Source organism: Euprymna scolopes, chromosome 4 (assembly GCF_053919585.1).
Source record: "Euprymna scolopes isolate OS-2025 chromosome 4, ASM5391958v1, whole genome shotgun sequence".
Taxonomy (NCBI): Eukaryota; Metazoa; Mollusca; class Cephalopoda; order Sepiida; family Sepiolidae; genus Euprymna; species Euprymna scolopes.
Window position 1 is genome coordinate 72284159 of NC_136485.1, and position 18668 is coordinate 72302826.

Below are 18668 nucleotides of genomic sequence, written 5' to 3' on the forward strand. Positions count from 1 at the left end.
TTAAACAAGGATTTGTTTGCATTAGACTTGAAAACAACCGTGTTATAAGTAGGGCTATGGCAATAGAATATTCTTATCATTGTTTTGACTCTCGAGTAAATATCCGGCACAGTTAATCAATCGAGAAGCACATCAATCTGTATAAAACACATAAGATATTAACTGATATATACTCGAGAGTAAAAATAATGAAAAGAATATTCTCTTGTCATAGTCCTAGTTATAAGTCACCCGGAAGCAGACTAGTAGTATTGTTGTCTACATACGAGTGGTTCTATGGAAAAAAACTTTGCCAATGGAATTTTCGTTTAGTGTTTTATACAGACATAGAGTTATAAGTTTAAAATATCGGGTAAAAATGACATAACACAGGTAGGAAGAGAGAAGCCAAAACGGATATTAATCGAAACGAAATTGCTTCAGTCAAAAAAGCTCAATAACACCGACACGATAAACACACACACACACACACACACACACACACACACACACACACACACACACACACACACACACACACACACACACAAAAAAAAGAAGTTGTCTGATAAATTGATTAATTATACAGGATGATTGGTAAGGAACTACCTATTATTCGATGCTTGTAATTTATAATTATTGAAATATGATTTTTACAAGAAATTAGTATAAAAAGAAAATATACAGCATGTTTCATGTAGAATTCAATATGGGTGGCAGCATTCGACACTATCTTTTCAAGACGCCTGGAAACGACATCAACTGTTTAAAAATAAGCCTTTTTCCTTTTTCTTTTTTATTCACTAATGAGTCAACAGTTATCAATGCTAAAACTCATTTAGAGATAAGGATTAAGGAGATGGATAGATTGACGGATGAATGGTGAAGAATAATTTGAGAGGATTTAAAATCTCTACAGATCATCAACTCAAAACAACAGCTTACCGAGAAAGCATCATTTTACGCATCATAAAAAATATTGCCCTTAGAATGTAAGGATTAAAGATAAAAGTAAACGAGCAGCTTATAACTCTCGCTCCGCAATAATTATATTTCGGACTAGCAGTATATATATATATATATATATATATATATATATATATATATATATATATATATATATATATAAGAGAAAGAAAATTAAAACTGTAAGTTAAACTTTACAATCAAAATTTATTGTTCGACTGAATACTAAAAAAACAAAAAAAACAATATACAAAGTCCTTATTCTGCGGAATTTCAAAGAATGTTATTCTTGTTATTCTTTTCATCAGAGGACATAAAGAAATCAGCAAATTATATTTGTAGCAATGCTAGAATTTTCTGGTTATGGCATTAAGTAAAACCGCAATTTATTGTAGTTATAAATTGCCAAATAAAAAAGAAGTGAAAAAATGTTGGATATGTAATATATATATATATATATATATATATATATATATATATATATATATATATATATATATATATATATATATATATATAAACAAACCGCGCATAATATTTCAGCTTGCATAAAAATCCTCTCAAGTTGATCGGAAATGTCAAATAGTTCTTTAGAGAGAATTGAGTCCAAAATAAGTCCAACGATACGATGCATATAATCCGATTGGAGAGCCTTAATAATAGATGAAATAATGAAAAATGTTTTTTCCGGACAGTGCAGTATCCCAAAGATAAGTCTGTCCCCACTATTTTATTTTAATAATGACATTGAAATTAACACTTTATAGAAAGATTTGTTTCGTTCTGTTTAGACAAGTTCTGGTCACAGTAATACGAGCTTTCACGGACTGATTTTTTTCCCCGTTTAGCAAAAATGAATCTGAAATCACTCTTTCTAATTAAGCCGATGATGAAGGTTTTCGTACTAGTTTTTTCTCTTTTTATTCTTCGGTCCCCTTTGCAGGGCTCTTAAAGTGTTATATTAGGGCAAAAATATGATGTCTTATCATAGAAACCTTACTTTTTATTATATTTTTCTGTTAAAGAATAATAAACAAAAGCACATCCTATGTGCTAAGCCTCTAATAAATGAGTTATTTATCGCTATATTCACCATTTTTTTAAAAAAATAACTTTAAACAACATTTTCTCCACCGAAGAAGTCAATTGTATGATCTGAAAAGGAGTTAGGGTTCTGGCGACATCAACTACTTTCCTCCACAGGGTATCCTTTGAAGTAAATTGCTCTCTTTCCTCATAGACACATATTTTCAATATTGACTAGAGATGTTCACTGGGGTTAAGATCCGGAGAACACAGTGGCCAGCTCATGAGTGTTTCTCCAAACATGCCCATAGATTCAAGGAAGGCTGAAGTCGCCCTAGCAGAATGGGATGGTGCATTGTCATGCATAAAAATCATCTAAAAGCGACGTGACAATGGTAGGTCATCTAGACATGGTGACAAATGTTTATCCAAAAAGGCAGTGTACGCATTGCTGGTAAGTTTTACACCCTCTGGAACTCGGAATGGTCCAACCAACTTAACCCCATAATTCCCGCTCAAAACATAAAGCCTTTACCTCCTTGTTGGCGATATAAGAGGTTGGAGTTCCGTTCGAGTTCCAAACTTTGGACCATCCATCCGGACCATCAAGAGTAACTCGGGTCTCATCTGTAAATATGACCCGTTGGAAATCCATTTTCATGTAATTTAGTGCATAAGCCATTCGTTTTTTCTTTGTTTGCCCAATTAAGGCTTGGAATAGTTTTGATGTTCCTTACCATCTCATTCAACACATTACATCGGGACTGCCTGGATCTTGGAGCGATTTCAGCTCTTGAAAAAATGGAAGCACTGGTGCTGTTTGGGTTTCGGTTGACTTCCCTACAAATTTTCCGAATATCACGATGTGAAAAATTTCTCCTGGTGCCCTTATCCTTTCTGGATTTGGTGTTAACGAATGAAACGAAAGTTCTTGGACCCTTTCCAGCTTCATTGCTAAATGTTTGATGAACAATCCTTCTGCGAGTCGAGCGACAATCCTTTCCTTTTTGATAACCGCTAATCGCCCCATTTTTAGCATGTTAAAAGACCTGTAATAAAGTGATGAGCAGTATAAATTACTTGATAATAAATAAAATGTCATAACGTCATGAATATCGCATGGATTTGAATAAAATTTTGGGAAATAACTAACCTTGAAACAATCATTTGATGATACAATTTTCATTTTTTTTGTGACGTATTTTTAGTAAAATATTGATATTCTACTAATCTTCAATAAAGCGATTGACGCAGTTTATGTATGTATGTATGTATATATTTATATATATACATATACATATACATATACATATATATACACACATATATATACATGATTACTTCATTTAATCAGATAAATTAATATACGAAGATATAATTTCATGTATCAATGTTTTCAGTATTTACTTCTACGGTGCTCAATACATAAGTAGAGCTAGGTAGAGCTAGGTAGTAAGTTATGAAAATATATATGACGAATTCTCATTAAAATGGGACGTGGAATATTCTGTGTAGCTTAATTGCCATATATATTTTCATAACTTTATATATATATATATATATATATATATATACATAAAGGGATACGAAATCAATAATTGTAAAATTATAAACCAGTCTCAAAACAAAATCAGGGTAAGTGCATGATTGTTTTAGAAACGATATCCATTTATTTATTTAATATCGACAAATAAAATATTTTTGGATACAGTCTCCTCCTCAGCACAAAATGAGGGGGTGGGGAACGGAAGATACCAAAATTAAACTAGCGTATTGGAGTGAGTATGGCGGGTGAAACCCTATAGAAAAGAGGTCCCCAGAGTGGTTTCCTTATAGTCTGTAAGTAGATTTATGGATGTATAATAGAAAATTTCAAAGGCTTATCGTTTACAAAGAATATTTCTTAATCTTTTATTGTTCAATATTATATAACTATCGTTTACGAAACGATCGTACACATACTCTCATTTTGTTTTGTTTCTCCTTTTGAAGCTGTGTTATAATTGTACGATTGCTGATCTTTTATCCTTTGTATTAATATAACTCTAGGTAATTACACCTATCGACTTTATCTTATATCTGCGGTACTTCGAGCACAGTAAAGTATTCATACATTAACAGAAATTTTGCTCTTTTAGACTTTGGTCTTTTATCTATCTATCTATCTATCTATCTATCTATCTATATTTATATGTATGTATATATATGTATACATGTATATATATATATATATATATATATATATATATATATATATATATATATATATATATAGCTACTTCATTTACTCCCATAAAATTAATATACGAAAGTATAGATTTATGCATAAACTTTAAGTATTTACTTCAAAAGTGCTCAATACGTAGGTATAGCTAGTTAGTAATTCATAAAATATATATGGCGATTAAGCTACACTGAATATTCGGCGTTTCATCCACTCTAGGATTCGTCAGCCTTATGCGCGAATTCTGTGGTTGTTCGAAACATCGCTAAAAAACATCCCCACACCCAGCAAGCACAGAATTCACGCATAAGCCTGACAAATCAGAGTGGATGAAACGCCGAATATTCAGTGTAGCTTAATCGGCATATATATTTTATAAATTACTAACTTGCTCTACATACGTATTGAGCACTTTTGAAGTAAATACTTAAAGTTTACGCATAAATCTATACTTTCGTATATTAATTTTATGTGAGTAAATGAAGTAGCTATACTTAGCTCCTGAAACAGTCGAGCACTCTCAAAAGAATTTATTTCACCACATTAAAAATAGATATGGAAAGAGTTAATTTCGAAACATCGCTAAAAAACATCCCCACACCCAGCAAGCATAGCTATAGGAAGGGGCACGGTGGATACTAGAAAGCTGATTGGCTAACTAAAATCTTCAACAGAAGAGGACCATATAAAAACGAGAAACAACCACAGAATTCGCGCATAAGCCTGATGAATCCTAGAGTGGATGAAACGCCGAATATTCAGTGTAGCTTAATCGCTATATATATTTTATAAATTACTATATATATATATATATATATATATATATATATATATATATATATATATATATATATAGATAGATAGATAGATATACACACACAAATTCTTCTTTTAGAAGATGGAATCAGCCGATCATCGAAGATAAGATTTCAGCAAGCAAACAAGGAAGTGCGCCCGCACGGTCCACATAGTTTTATAATTACATAGATATACATTTCCAGTAGAAGGAGTTACTTTCCAATCGACCTGCAGAGAAGAAGCTGCTTTATCAACGTTTTCAAATAGTTCGTATGATAACATATTATATCGTTATGAAATGAATAATGGCGCCGATGATTCTGAGTGGAGAGTGCTGAATTCTTACTTACACGCATAACACGTATAAATATGATAAACGCCCAGACGGGCTGACGGCTTTAACAAGCGAATAGACGAGGAAAGAAAGTCTTCTCACCGCGATCAGTGCGAAATTGGCCACGTTGCAGTTCAACTTCCAAGATCTTTATTTTCACAACTTGGCCGCCAACGTTAAGGTTAAAAGTCAAACCAATGTCAATATTTTAAAGATGGAATTTTTGACAGGAAACATTTAAACTTTGAAATGTCTGCTTGTCTCGCACTTTTGAGAGGGGAGATCATATGGAACTTTTGTAGAGAGAGGGGAAATAATAGAATGTCTATTAGACATCATACTCCGGTGTCTTCCATCTCTCCGCACAAGGTTCATTCTGAAATAAACTTTGACCAATTATAAAAATATGGTGTACAATCTTCCTAGGTCATTCAACACGCTCCTCCCGGGTTTTAATTAATATAGGACAACTTCGAATAACCAATAAGAGTCATTAATAATGATGAATATTTTGAAAAAAGATGAGCAAATACTGGCGGGCCGACGCATAGGCGTTGATAAAAAAGACCCTGGTCCCCTATTTTCATCATGTGTAGTGACAGCAAAAAAGAAATAGAACAGAACTACACTGCGTGTCAAATTATTAACGAGATAACATTTTTTTTTTACCAGTTTCAGAAACTTACCGGTAGTTTCGTATCAAAAGCTTCGGAAACTTTGGCAATGCTGAGCTGCGCGTACTGTGAAATTTTTGTACTGTTCCGCGCAATAAACAACTTGCCATCATAATTGCTGAATCCACGGTATTTGAGGTGTGTCAAATTATTAACAAGGCAGTTTGTTTCGTCAATAAAATGGGTCGTAAAGGTGATTTGAGTAGTTCTGAAAACAGTACTATTACAGAACAGCTAGCAAAAGTTAAAACTACCCTCGAAATATCAAAAATGATAGGAAGGTACCATCAAACTGTGAAGAACTTTGTCAAGGGCCCTACAAAGCTAATAGAGTTGTTTTGCGCCGTTCTCTACGCCAATTAATCATGAAGTTGTTAAGAACCCTGTGCAGACAAGTCGAGAAGTCTTTCACCAAGCCGGATTGAAGAATATCTCAAAAAGTACTCGATGTCGCCTTCTGAAAGAAGTGGCAAAGTGTCTTAAGCCTATGACAAAGCCCCTATTAAAGTAACATCACATACAAAACCGATTGAAATGGGCAGATGACAGCATGAAAACGGATTTTTCCCAAGTTTTGTTCATGGATGAAGTGCGTGACTCTTGATGACCCTGATGGCTAGAGCAAGGGATGGGTCCTAGATGAACGACATTATCATCAGCGTTTAAGACTGGGATTATCGAAGGTACTATAGTTGGCCCATGGAGAGTCCCAGAAGGCGTAAAAATGTCAAATGCTTACATAACTTTTTCTGAAGGAGCACTTTGAACCATGGGCGAAGAAGCAAAGATTGACGTTCAGAAGAACCATTATTTTTATGTATGATAATGCTCCCTCGCATGCAGCAAGCAAAAGCAAAGAGTATTTGCAACAACTGAGGTTATCTGAGCTACGGAAGATGGAGTGACCTGTGAATTCAGCAGATTTGAACCCAATTGAGAACCTTTAGAGTATCGGGAAGCGATTCCTCTTTGCAAGTGGACGCCAATTTAAAAGAAAAGATGAGTTGTGGGATGCTCTCCAAGAGCTATCGCGAGGAATATCTGTTGACGAAATCACAAATTTGACTAATTCTGTTTTATTGCTCCCAGGTCCACTCTGAACCGGACAGGTAGTACCTTTTAGGGTCCCAACTATGGGTTAAATAGAAACCGACTTAAAAAAAAACCCAAATATACTCTATTAAAAAATTGTTCTTCAAAATCACTGGATTCAGCATTAAATAATCTGAAAAGGGTTAATATGCCGTAAAACAAAAACAAGCAACCGACCAACCTAATATTGAAGATGTAGACGCTTATTGAAAGCGGAGTTTTGGCCAATAAGTTATATATTTCTACATCTGATAAATTCTTCATAACAATCTTATAGTAAACAACATCGTACAGGATGAACCCAAGAAAATTGCAGCCGGAGTAAATAGCATCGTTCCCTTTTTCTTTTATTTTTCGATACTTTTCCTACGTCCTCGCTTTAAACAGATTAGTTTTTTTTAATGTATGTGTATTCATTATAATTCATTCTTGTGTCAAGTGAATGTAATAAAAAAAGGTAAGGTTACTGGAAAAATGGTTCCGCATGAACATAATGAAACCGATGAAGTGAGTCGTTTTTAAGTTTTTCATTATATACAAGATCTCCCACGTCACTATTACAGTACAAAGTAACCCTACAAAAAATGTTACCCATGGAATCGTTGATGAAATTAATCAACAAGGTATGTTCAAAAGCAAAAATTGAATTGTTATGCAACGAGTAAAAAACAAAGTACATAACAAAGTACACAAAAACGTACATAACAAAGTACATAACAAAGTACATAACAAAATACATAAAAAAGTACATAACAAAGTACATAACAAAGTACATAAAACGTACATAACAAAGTACATAACAAAGTACATAACAACGTACATAACAAAGTACATAACAAAGTACATAACAAAGTACATAAAAACGTACATAACAAAGTACATAATAAAATACATAACAAAGTACATAACAAAATACAAAACAAAGTACATAACAAAATACATAACAAAGTACATTACAAAGTACAAAAAAGTACATAAAAACGTACATAAAAAAGTACACAAACAATACATAACAAAGTACATAACAAAATACAAAACAAAGTACATAACAAAATACATAACAAAGTACATAACAAAGTAGATAACAAAGTACATAAAAACGTACATAACAAAGTACACAACAAAGTACACAACAAAATACATAACAAAGTATATAACAAACTACATAACAAAGTACATAACTACGTTCGCAACAAAATACATAACAAAGTACATAACAAAATACATAACAAAATACATAACAAAGTACATAAAAACGTACATAACAAAGTACATAACAAAATACATAACAAAGTACATAACAAAGTACATAAAACGTACATAAACAAGTACATAACAAACTACATAACAAAGTACATAAAAACGTACACAACAAAGTACATAAAAACGTACATAACAAAGAACAAAAAACGTACATAACAAAGTACATAACAACGTTCACAACAAAGTACATAACAAAGTACATAACAAAGTACATAAAAACGTACATAACAAATTACATAACAAAGTACATAACAAAGTACATGAAAACGTACATAACAAAGTACATAACAAAATACAAAACAAAGTACATAACAACGTTCACAACAAAGTACATAAACACGTACATAACAAAGTACATAACAAAGTACACAACAAAGTACATAACAAAGTAAATAATAAAGTACATAAAACGTACATAACAAAGTACATAACAAAGTACATAACAAAGTACATAAAAACGTACACAACAAAGTACATAAAAACGTACATAACAAAGAACAAAAAAACGTACATAACAAAGTACATAACAACGTTCACAACAAAGTACATAACAAAGTACATAACAAAGTACATAAAAACGTACATAACAAAGTACATAACAAAGTACATAACAAAGTACATAAAAACGTACACAACAAAGTACATAAAAATGTACATAACAAAGTACATAACAAAGTACATAACAAAGTAAATAACAACGTACACAACAAAGTACATAACAAAGTACATAACAAAGTACATAAAAACGTACATAACAAAGTACATAACAAAGTACATAAAAACGTACATAACAAAGTACATAACAAAGTACATAAAAAAGCGGATTTTGTGACTGAACAGTAAAGATGTCGATGACACTAACTTTCAACAAGTGAACCGACATGATATAACAACGTAAGAAAACATGATAACATGAAATAAGGGAAGTGATGAAATTTTTTTTTTGTTTGTTTATTGAGGCTTCAATCGTAAATGCTTAGAAAATTATCTGATGGAATCCAATCATATTTTGAACCAAATATTCCTGATTTAAAATTGGTTGACAAACGACAGAGTTATCTCAAAGATAATGACTCTCAAAACATCTCCAGACGATTCCTGAATTGAAGAAAGCAATCACAGCGCAAATCAGACAAGAGTGAAGTGTGTCAGAGTTACTGGCAGTTTTTCACGTCATATTCACGTGTCTTTGCAACGTAGAAGTTCACATGGAACTTCGATCGAACAAAGACTTCAAATGATTTATGACTAATTTATTGGACAGGCCAGATGTAGACTGCAGTTTTTTTGTACGAAATAATATTATTAACGATTTTGTTTTAAGGTCTGCGTTTCGTGATTTATGGAAGAGTATGTTCTAGAATTAGTTTTCACGAAAAGCTTGTGTGTTGAGCTATCTGGGTTAGGAGATTATAAAAAAGAAGTCTTCGGGTTGTTATCGGCTATTTACTTTTTATTTGTTAATATTAAAAAATTATAATTATAGCACACCTTATGTCTATAATTCTTATTCCAAGTTTTATTTTATTTTCATTACATGATTTTTATTTTAGAAAATGCCAGGAAATTATGTTTAATTGCGACTATGAATCAAATTGAATGCAAATCTTACAAAATTGAATTTTCAAAGGAGAACTTGTCTACTAAATTCATCCTAAAGCCTAACATAGACTCAAAGAAACTGACATTTGGGGAATACAGGGTGGAACGATAAAATTGTCGCTCTCAAAAAAACAAAATGATTCCATTTTCGTTTGATGAAAATCAGTTTTTTTTTGTTGCAGACAGTTTTGTACAAATTCCAAGAGCGATACGAACCTTCTATCATGTCCGAAAGTGACAAAAAGTTTAACGAGCGAGATCGGAGATGCGCCTCTGTACAACTCATGCTCTCTACCGATCCAACAAAACCATTGCCAGTATCCTCAAAATGCAAATCCGGATGGCAGGGACGTGTCCAGGGTGATGAAAACCAAATTTCCGGCCATGGTTATTGTCTTTAGTGTGGCTTCGAGTGAGGCCACATCATGCCACCTCACATATTCGAAGTCAACACTAAATGTGTAACTGGATATGCTAAAAAGTGTAGTAATCCCCTAGTGCAAGCAGGTGTCCTCTGGCAGATCCTGTGTGTGGCAGTAGGATTTGGCGCCGGCCCACAAGTCCAAACAGACCTAGGCTTGGGTTCAGAAGGAGTGCTACGACTTTATACCGTTCTCTCACTGGATCTCCTTCCCCGACCTGAACCCGCTGGACTACTTTGTTACGTCGAGAACATCACCAAGATGATCTCCCACAATACCAAAGCCAGCCTAATCACCGCCATCCGCTGAGTATTCGCCGAGTTCCCACCGGCGCTTGTGGAAAAGGCATGCTCCAAGTTCGGATCCGTATCAAGGCGGTTATTGAGGATTAAGACGGCTACATTGAATATATGTCAGCTCTACTGTATAATCGGCTGTCGAGGGAACGCACGAGTTCACAAGTAATAAAATAAAACACAACACAAGGAAAACAGAGACGCTAATGATTCACATATATATCGGTTGGACCAGAACTTTGTTTCCCCATCAATCTTCTACACGCTTAGGCCCACATATACGCCCTGTCGCGGCTGGGTTCGTCTGTTGGCGTCAGTTAGTTGATCAATTCATCTCAGTCTGTTAAAGGATTCTCGATCTGGTCCAAACCATGATCAGTCTTCAACAGCGTCCAAATTTCAACCGTTGTCAAAGTCCCACTAAACTCTTAACTCTGACTGTCGTAAAAACTCACTGACTGTCGTTGAGTCCAGCTTTGTCGTCAGTCAATCGTTTTTATTGTTGCTTACTCATAGCCGCTCCTCAATGTCATAAAACTAAATATATCTGCATCTATTGTTAAGTATTTCTGCTACCGTCATTGTCACACAATAATTTAAACCCAGACTTGCCCCTCTTTTGTTCATCTTGGTGAACAGCTTCTTATCCATAGACTTTTTATTACCCGCAAAACCTACTTCATTTTCTTTTATTTTTTGTTATCTATCACTTTGTCTTTTTTCTTTTACTTCTTAGTACTTAATGACCGTAGTATCACACTTAAACCCAAAATCCAATCACTCCCATTAATAATAAAACATGTTCATCGTAGAGCTGAACGTAATCTCGAAGTCTAAAAACGGAAATATATTTAAGAAGTCAAGCTGCATTTACGACAGAGCTATAAAAGAGTGAGCATAATAATATCGAGATCAAATATAAGCAAGAGGATGCCAATAACTATAGTAAAATAAAAATAGAGGACAGAGAAATATCATTAGAATAATAATGACCCTATACTATGAGCTAAACTTGGAAAGAAATTCGCAAATCTTATATGAAATTTTTTTTCGTAATAATTCGTTACACAAATCTGGACCTTGATAAGTGGTAATGCCTCTGTAAAAAAAAAAAAAAAAAAAAAAAAAATGCCGGAGGTTATATCGCTTGAAAATTGTGAGAATAACATCTAAAATGAGAACAGCAGTCCGAAAAAAAATCCAAATAATACAATTTGAATTATTTTAACGAAAACCTTGTTTGTACAAGGGTCGTTCCAAAAGGAAAAGCCTCCTATTTTTTAACTCAAAAAGTTAAAAAGCTACGAAGACGGGAATGGTGCCATTAAAACAAGCGATCTTTTCTGCACCAGGATTTATTTTTCTACGTAGTCATCACTATTCTCACCGCACTCTTGCCAGTAATTTAATGGCGCATCTCTGCTTCTGACACACATCCATGACAAGGGGATGCTTCTTAGAATCTCGCACCGTTAGTATCTGCAACATGGGAGATGAAACTTTCAGGTCATGAATGCATGAGTTCAGTCATCATAACAATGCAATTTGCAATCTACTCTTATACATCTGAGCGGAATAAAAAAATAAGAGGGTTTACTTTTGGATTTAGCATAAAAAATGTTAAACTGTTCATGATAATTCAAAACGACGTCAAGATCACATCCCTATTGATTTATTTGGAAATGTATAAGCAAAAACTTGCATACACATATAAAATCAGAAATATAAATTGTTTTATTTTTCTTTAGTTACTAATTGTAACTACCCAGCCTTGTCAGGAACTAGTTTTATTTTCATTTACTCCAGGTCCTGGATATGACCTTAAACTATATCCAGTGGTGAGGTCCCAGCTTGTGGGCTTTGGGGAGTGTGGAGCCACCCTTTAATTACCACTGCTCCCAGGTCCACTCTGACCCGGAGTGGTAATACCTGTTAGGGTTCCAACTACGGGTTAAATAGAAACCGACTTGAAAACAACAAATATATTCTATTAAAATATTTTTCTTCAAAATCTTTGGATTCGGCATTAAATAACCCGAAAAGGGTTGATATGCCGTAAAACAAAAACAACCAACCAACCAACCAACCAACCAACCAACCATTTACTCCACTTTTGCTTAACTATACATTTAATTTGTTTTATCAAATTATTTTTTAATAATTTCAAAAGTTAAATTTAACAATAACGCAGCGATTAGCGATTAAATCATCTGGACGAGTTTTCGGTCCCCCGACAAAAGGAGGATGGACTTGTAAATTCACCCTTGTCCGTTCGTCCATCCGTCTGCCCGCACTTTTCTCAATAACTACGCCTTGGAATTTTTTGAAATTTTGCACAAACATTAAACATGATATGAGTAAAAAAGTAACAGAACAATTTTTCTGGGAAAACTCTGGTTGCCCCAATAGGGGTATCTTTCGGGTTAAAATGGCTAAAATTGACACTTTTGTGCTTATTAAAAAAAAATTGATGCCTTGGATTTTTATAAAACTTTCTGAAAAGTTGTAACTAACTGATTTCCATAGAATTTTGTTTGTCTATACTTCGCGATAACACTTGTGTGTGCCATTGGGGCTCTTTTATGGCTAATAAAACCACTCCGTTTTTGTCGGGGGAACCAAAAATGCATGAATAAATAAATGAGTAAACATTATCAACATAACATTGGAAATTATTTTTATAGTATAAAATATGTACTTTACTTGAACTGCATATTTCACAATTATATAATCCTCCCTGTCGCGAATCATTATGCGACTTTTTTTTTACATAGGAGTCAACACTCGTCAAGGCCCAGAAGCCACTCGAGGATAAGGGTTAAAGAGTGTACAGTAGTCAATGGGACAATATAGTAATCGTTAGTAATGGAAATTCGGTAAATTTGTTGACTTAAGTGGAACGGCCCATCAAGAACTTGTTTACGTTGGACTTGAAGACGACCATATTGTAGTTAGCCGGAAAGCAGGCAAAAGGAAGACATTTCCACAGGCGTGCAGTTCTAAGCAAGAAACTTTGTTCATGGAATCTACGTTTAGGTTTAGGCACGGATAAAGAGTGGGGGAAATTATTGATAGTGTTTTCAGCTAGACGAGTGTTTCTTGTGACAGTTTGGCGAGGACTGGGAGGAATATAGATTTTTCAGTGATTCAAAATTGAAAGCTTATTTGAAACGCGATGCCTTGGTAAGATTGTCACGACAAAACTGTTGGAGTGGGCGTTTCTTTCATATGAAGTAAATTACAGAACGCTAATAAATTAATTAACGAATTAATCCGATAATTATAAAAAAGTGGGCCGGGTAATTTCAATTAGATATATCGTATCGAAATTGAAAACAAAGGAACGTTGACGTATAGCTGACAGACACGATTCTTTTATTAACATAGAGACCAAACAGAATTGAGAGAAACGAAAGAGTCTTCGCGAATAAAGAAACGAAAGACCGTTAACCTTAGGCAATAAACGGAATCTTTTAACCCTTTCATATTAATGATACATACAAGTAATTATCCCCAAAGCATATTGTCATTAAAAGTGATATTGTTGCGGTTGTCTCACAGGTTACATAAACAAAAGCCAAATTTGATCATAATGTACGAAAGCATTTGTGTTTGTTCATTATTTTTCGCCGAGCTTATAACAACTAAAGAACATAAGGCAAAAGGGAGACAATCCAAACTCTTACTCTCGTTTGATAGTAAAATGTGGGATTGTTTCCCTTAGAGTGGTTTAATTCTTATAATTGAAGAAACATTATAATTTCATCTCTGATCATATTACATAACCACTGCACCACCTCAGCTACGTAGAGTAGACGACTTATTTTATTTAACAACCACTAGCTCGCTTACTTATATCTTATGGGGTCGGGGGTTACATTAGTGTTAGAACGATTAATCGAAATCGGGAATATCGGAACTTCTAGTCTAGACATGATTTACATTTCGAAACGGGACGAATTTAGCAGTGTATTTATTACGTTTAAAAATTTTTTTCTTTTTTTTTTGGGACGATCATCTTTCGTTCTTCTTAGGTTGTGTGAACACACTGTGCATGATTATCTGTGCAGTTTTATTTTTGCAAAACGTATATTTCCATTAATTGCGGTGCTTTTCTACAAAAGGTCAGAACTAACTTTGTTACGATTAGGGTATAGATAAGATCGGCGCCATAGTTGTCGCTTTTTTTATTCCTGTACTAAAATCAACAAGATCTAGACTATTCTTGTAATGATCTTTTCCCTGTTGATTATGCTACGATGCTGGTCGTGTGTAGTTCTAGGAGGTCCACATTCTCCCTTTGAGAAAGGGTAGTTTATTGTTGATCGGGAGAAAACGGTGATCTAGTGGTTAACGCCACGGACTTACGACCTGGGTGTCCAAAGTTCGGATCCAGTTCCTTCCGCACACACAAAAATCACTTCTACTTTGGATGTTGGCAACCTTCACGTGGATCCTCCCGCGGTCCCTCCCGTAATCCCCTAGAAAGAATTCTGACTAGAAAAATATCAGGTAAACCAATGCAACTGAAGAATCTTTGGATTTGTACGATATGATGACAGTATTGCTAATCGCCTGAGGCGCCCCTGCCGGGGAGGGCTGACGGCGCTGCACAGGCATTTTTGTCAGGTCAGGATGCTCCTCCTTGGAGACGCTGCCTTTTCAATCCCGCTTTCCCGCCCTTGTGTCACATTTTTCACCATGAGAGGGAAATAAATACCTATACACAAGATCAAATGTCTTTTAATCTGGCCTTATGCCAGTCTGCAGCTGTCACTTTGGATAAGTCCATCTCTTCATTAGTTTTTATTTTTTTTTGTTGCTTAAGATTTCGCTTTCTGTTAGTTTTCCAAACGTGTTGCCGGTTGGAGGAGACGGATGGTCCACAATAGTCAAGTTATTTGGCAACCATGTGAGGAAAATGTCTGAGAGAAAAAAAGTTTCCTTGTATTTTATTATTTTGATTTGATGTCAGGCTCTTTGGACGCGAAACATGTCGCAGCTGCTATCGATAGGCCGATCCATCAGTGTTATTGCCTCGCAAACTGAACTCGGCTGTGTACACGCCACCTATCTGTAACTCTCACACAGTTTCCACGTGTTTGCTCACACTCATCCTCTCTCGTTCTCTCCATCGCTCTTTTTCTCTCGCTTTGTTTGTATATGCGTGAACACATGCGCCTGTGTTTGTATGTGAAGGTGTAGTATGATTTTCTGGGTATGCGTTTATGAGAACGGGTATTTGCAGAAGTATGGGATACGTGGAAGAGAACGTTAAAAACGTCTATAAATTCTGAGAATCCGGATTTCTTTGCTGATTTTTTTCTGTTATTGAATTCGGAGAATATTTGAGCAGTCATCTCAGTGTTTGGGAGATAAAGAACTTTAATGGAACATTCGAATATCTATATGTATCTCACATAGAATTCAAGTGTTAGCCCCAGGTAGTGGACCCCTTGATTTCTGAGAACTTCGTTTGGAGGAAAATGAAACAAAAGTGAGAACTTAAATGCCTACATGAGAGAACTTGATCATATGCGTAAATAACACAGGAATTTGGAAGAATTATTCTTTATAATGTAGAATGAAAAACTATATAAAACTGCATATAAAGTATACTGCATTATAAGAAAAATGTTGCTTTATTTGGAAACATATTTTCATTCAAAATATTCAGAACAGTCCGCAGTCAGTGTACATTTTCTTGAATCAGGAAACTCCTTTCTGTGCTTTTCAATGACTTGCAACAAGTACTGCTTTTAGTCCTCTTGGCAGGTAACTGATTAGTTTAAATATTGGACAAGGGCCAGTCTACGTTCTTCTGCGTCATTACTACCTTAAGTGACTTTGCCTGTTTAACATCATCAGCATAATTTGATTGCCACGTTGCCGGATGAAATTTCAGAAATTCTTGTGATATTCTAAGTGCAGCAAAGTACTCCTTCAAAAATCATCTCTATAAAATTTTAATACAATCAAATAAGAGTTAGAAGTAGCCGAAAGAAGTGAAAGTTAGGGGTTCGAATCACATTTGGACTATGGCAATTCTGGGGTTGGTCAGTTATATAAGTCTTCTTGCTTCCAAAAATTCCATTTTTGGAGTAATTGAGATATCATTAAATATTGAGATAAAATGACAGAATATCATATAATTATTACTTATATTCATAGGAACAGAACTAGAGGGTAAGACTAATGAAATTATGCCATATATATTATTTTTTATCTATATTTCATTGGCGCCTTTATATATATATATATATATATATATATATATGAATATAGCGTTTTATAAGTACAATAAAATAAAGTTATGAATTATATATACTTACTCAAGTAACATAAGTTATACTTAATATATATTTTCCCCTTCTTTCCTTTAATAATTATAAGATTTTCCTAACGAACGATTGCCATAGCTGGTAGCACCATTCTCGGGAGTCCATGCTTAAACACCTTGACCAAACTTTCACAGGCAACATAATTTGAAATAAATACATAGAAGATACATCTATGAAAAGGTCGTCTCCTTAAGCCGGACTAGCAAACTCCTCACACTTACGATTATCCATGTAAATCCACCATTTGCCTGTGAATAGCTTAGTATTTCCATGTCTTATCTGGTGCACCAACCGTTCGTCTCTTTCTCTCTCTCTCTCTCTCTCTCTCTTTCTCTCTCTCTCTCTCGTAGTCAGGGTGCAATTAGTCCGGCTACTAGTCCACCCCCGCAATGTTGGATCTCTCTACTTGTTATACTCTTCTTCGACGGATTGTATTCCGAGGAAATTGATTCGCTTGTGATCCTTTAGATTAAATACCCTGCTGATCCGACTAGCAGCCAGAGCGCACCCCTTCACTGTAGAGGAATTCAGAAATCTACTCGAATACATCCTTTTGTCAAACCGGTTTCTTCTGGACGTCCTTTTTTGCTGGCTGTTTTCTAGGCTGTATCAATAAATCTAATGCAAAATAAAACCTTGCTTTCCGACTCGTAATTTAGAATGCCTCCGATATATGTGACACCTAATCACGATAACCGCATTTACATACAATTGTACATTTTATAATATGATTGCTAAAAGGAGAATAGAAAGGAAACATTGAGTTTACTTCCAGCAGCCTCGCGACTTTCGTTTTCTTTATTTTATCTTTTAGTTCTCACATTCCATAGGCGATGTTTCTCACATTTGCTGTTTTATGGTTCGAAATATATTCACCTAACACTTATTGTTTGCTATTTTTCCATCTTCAAGTATTATTCTTAGTTTCTTACATCAATTGGCTTTATGCCTTGTCTGGAGCGATTTTATATATAAAAAAGAAAAAAATATAAAAATATCCGGATTTTTTTTTCGCTGACTTTGAATTTATTTGAATAGCATGGTTTCCTTTTTATAATCGATACAATCTATAAAATGCACGAATATTCATTTCGAATTGAATCGATATAATAAACATTAGAATTAAAATTCTTTGAAAAAAATTCGTTTACTTTTATCATTTATCTTTTTTTAAACACTATTACGGCACGTTTCAAAAATCAAAATGGAGAAGGAACGTGACATTTTCACTCATCAGTCTTAATAAGATGTTTTACGTACGATTAGAAAATGTGAACATTGCGGATGGTGACGATAATTTGAAAATCGTTGTTTTTTTTTCTTTTTTAATTTCTTAAAATATATATTCTTATAACTTTTATCCTCAAACGAAAAATCACATTTAAAATGAAAAGTTAATGCGTACTTCTGTCAAATCGTACCACGCATAATTTGCCTTCCTAAAAGAAAATAAAATAAAATAACGATTATATATGTTAATTTAAAACGAAAATCTTGTAGTAAATCATTTTAAATAAAATAAAAATGCGATCAAATATCTTATAACTTAGAAAGCTAGATTGTCCCCCTTCATTAAGCACTCTCCAGTTCATAAAATTCTTTATTACTTTTCGTGTTTCCGTGTCCATATTTTTCGCGTGTACATAACTTA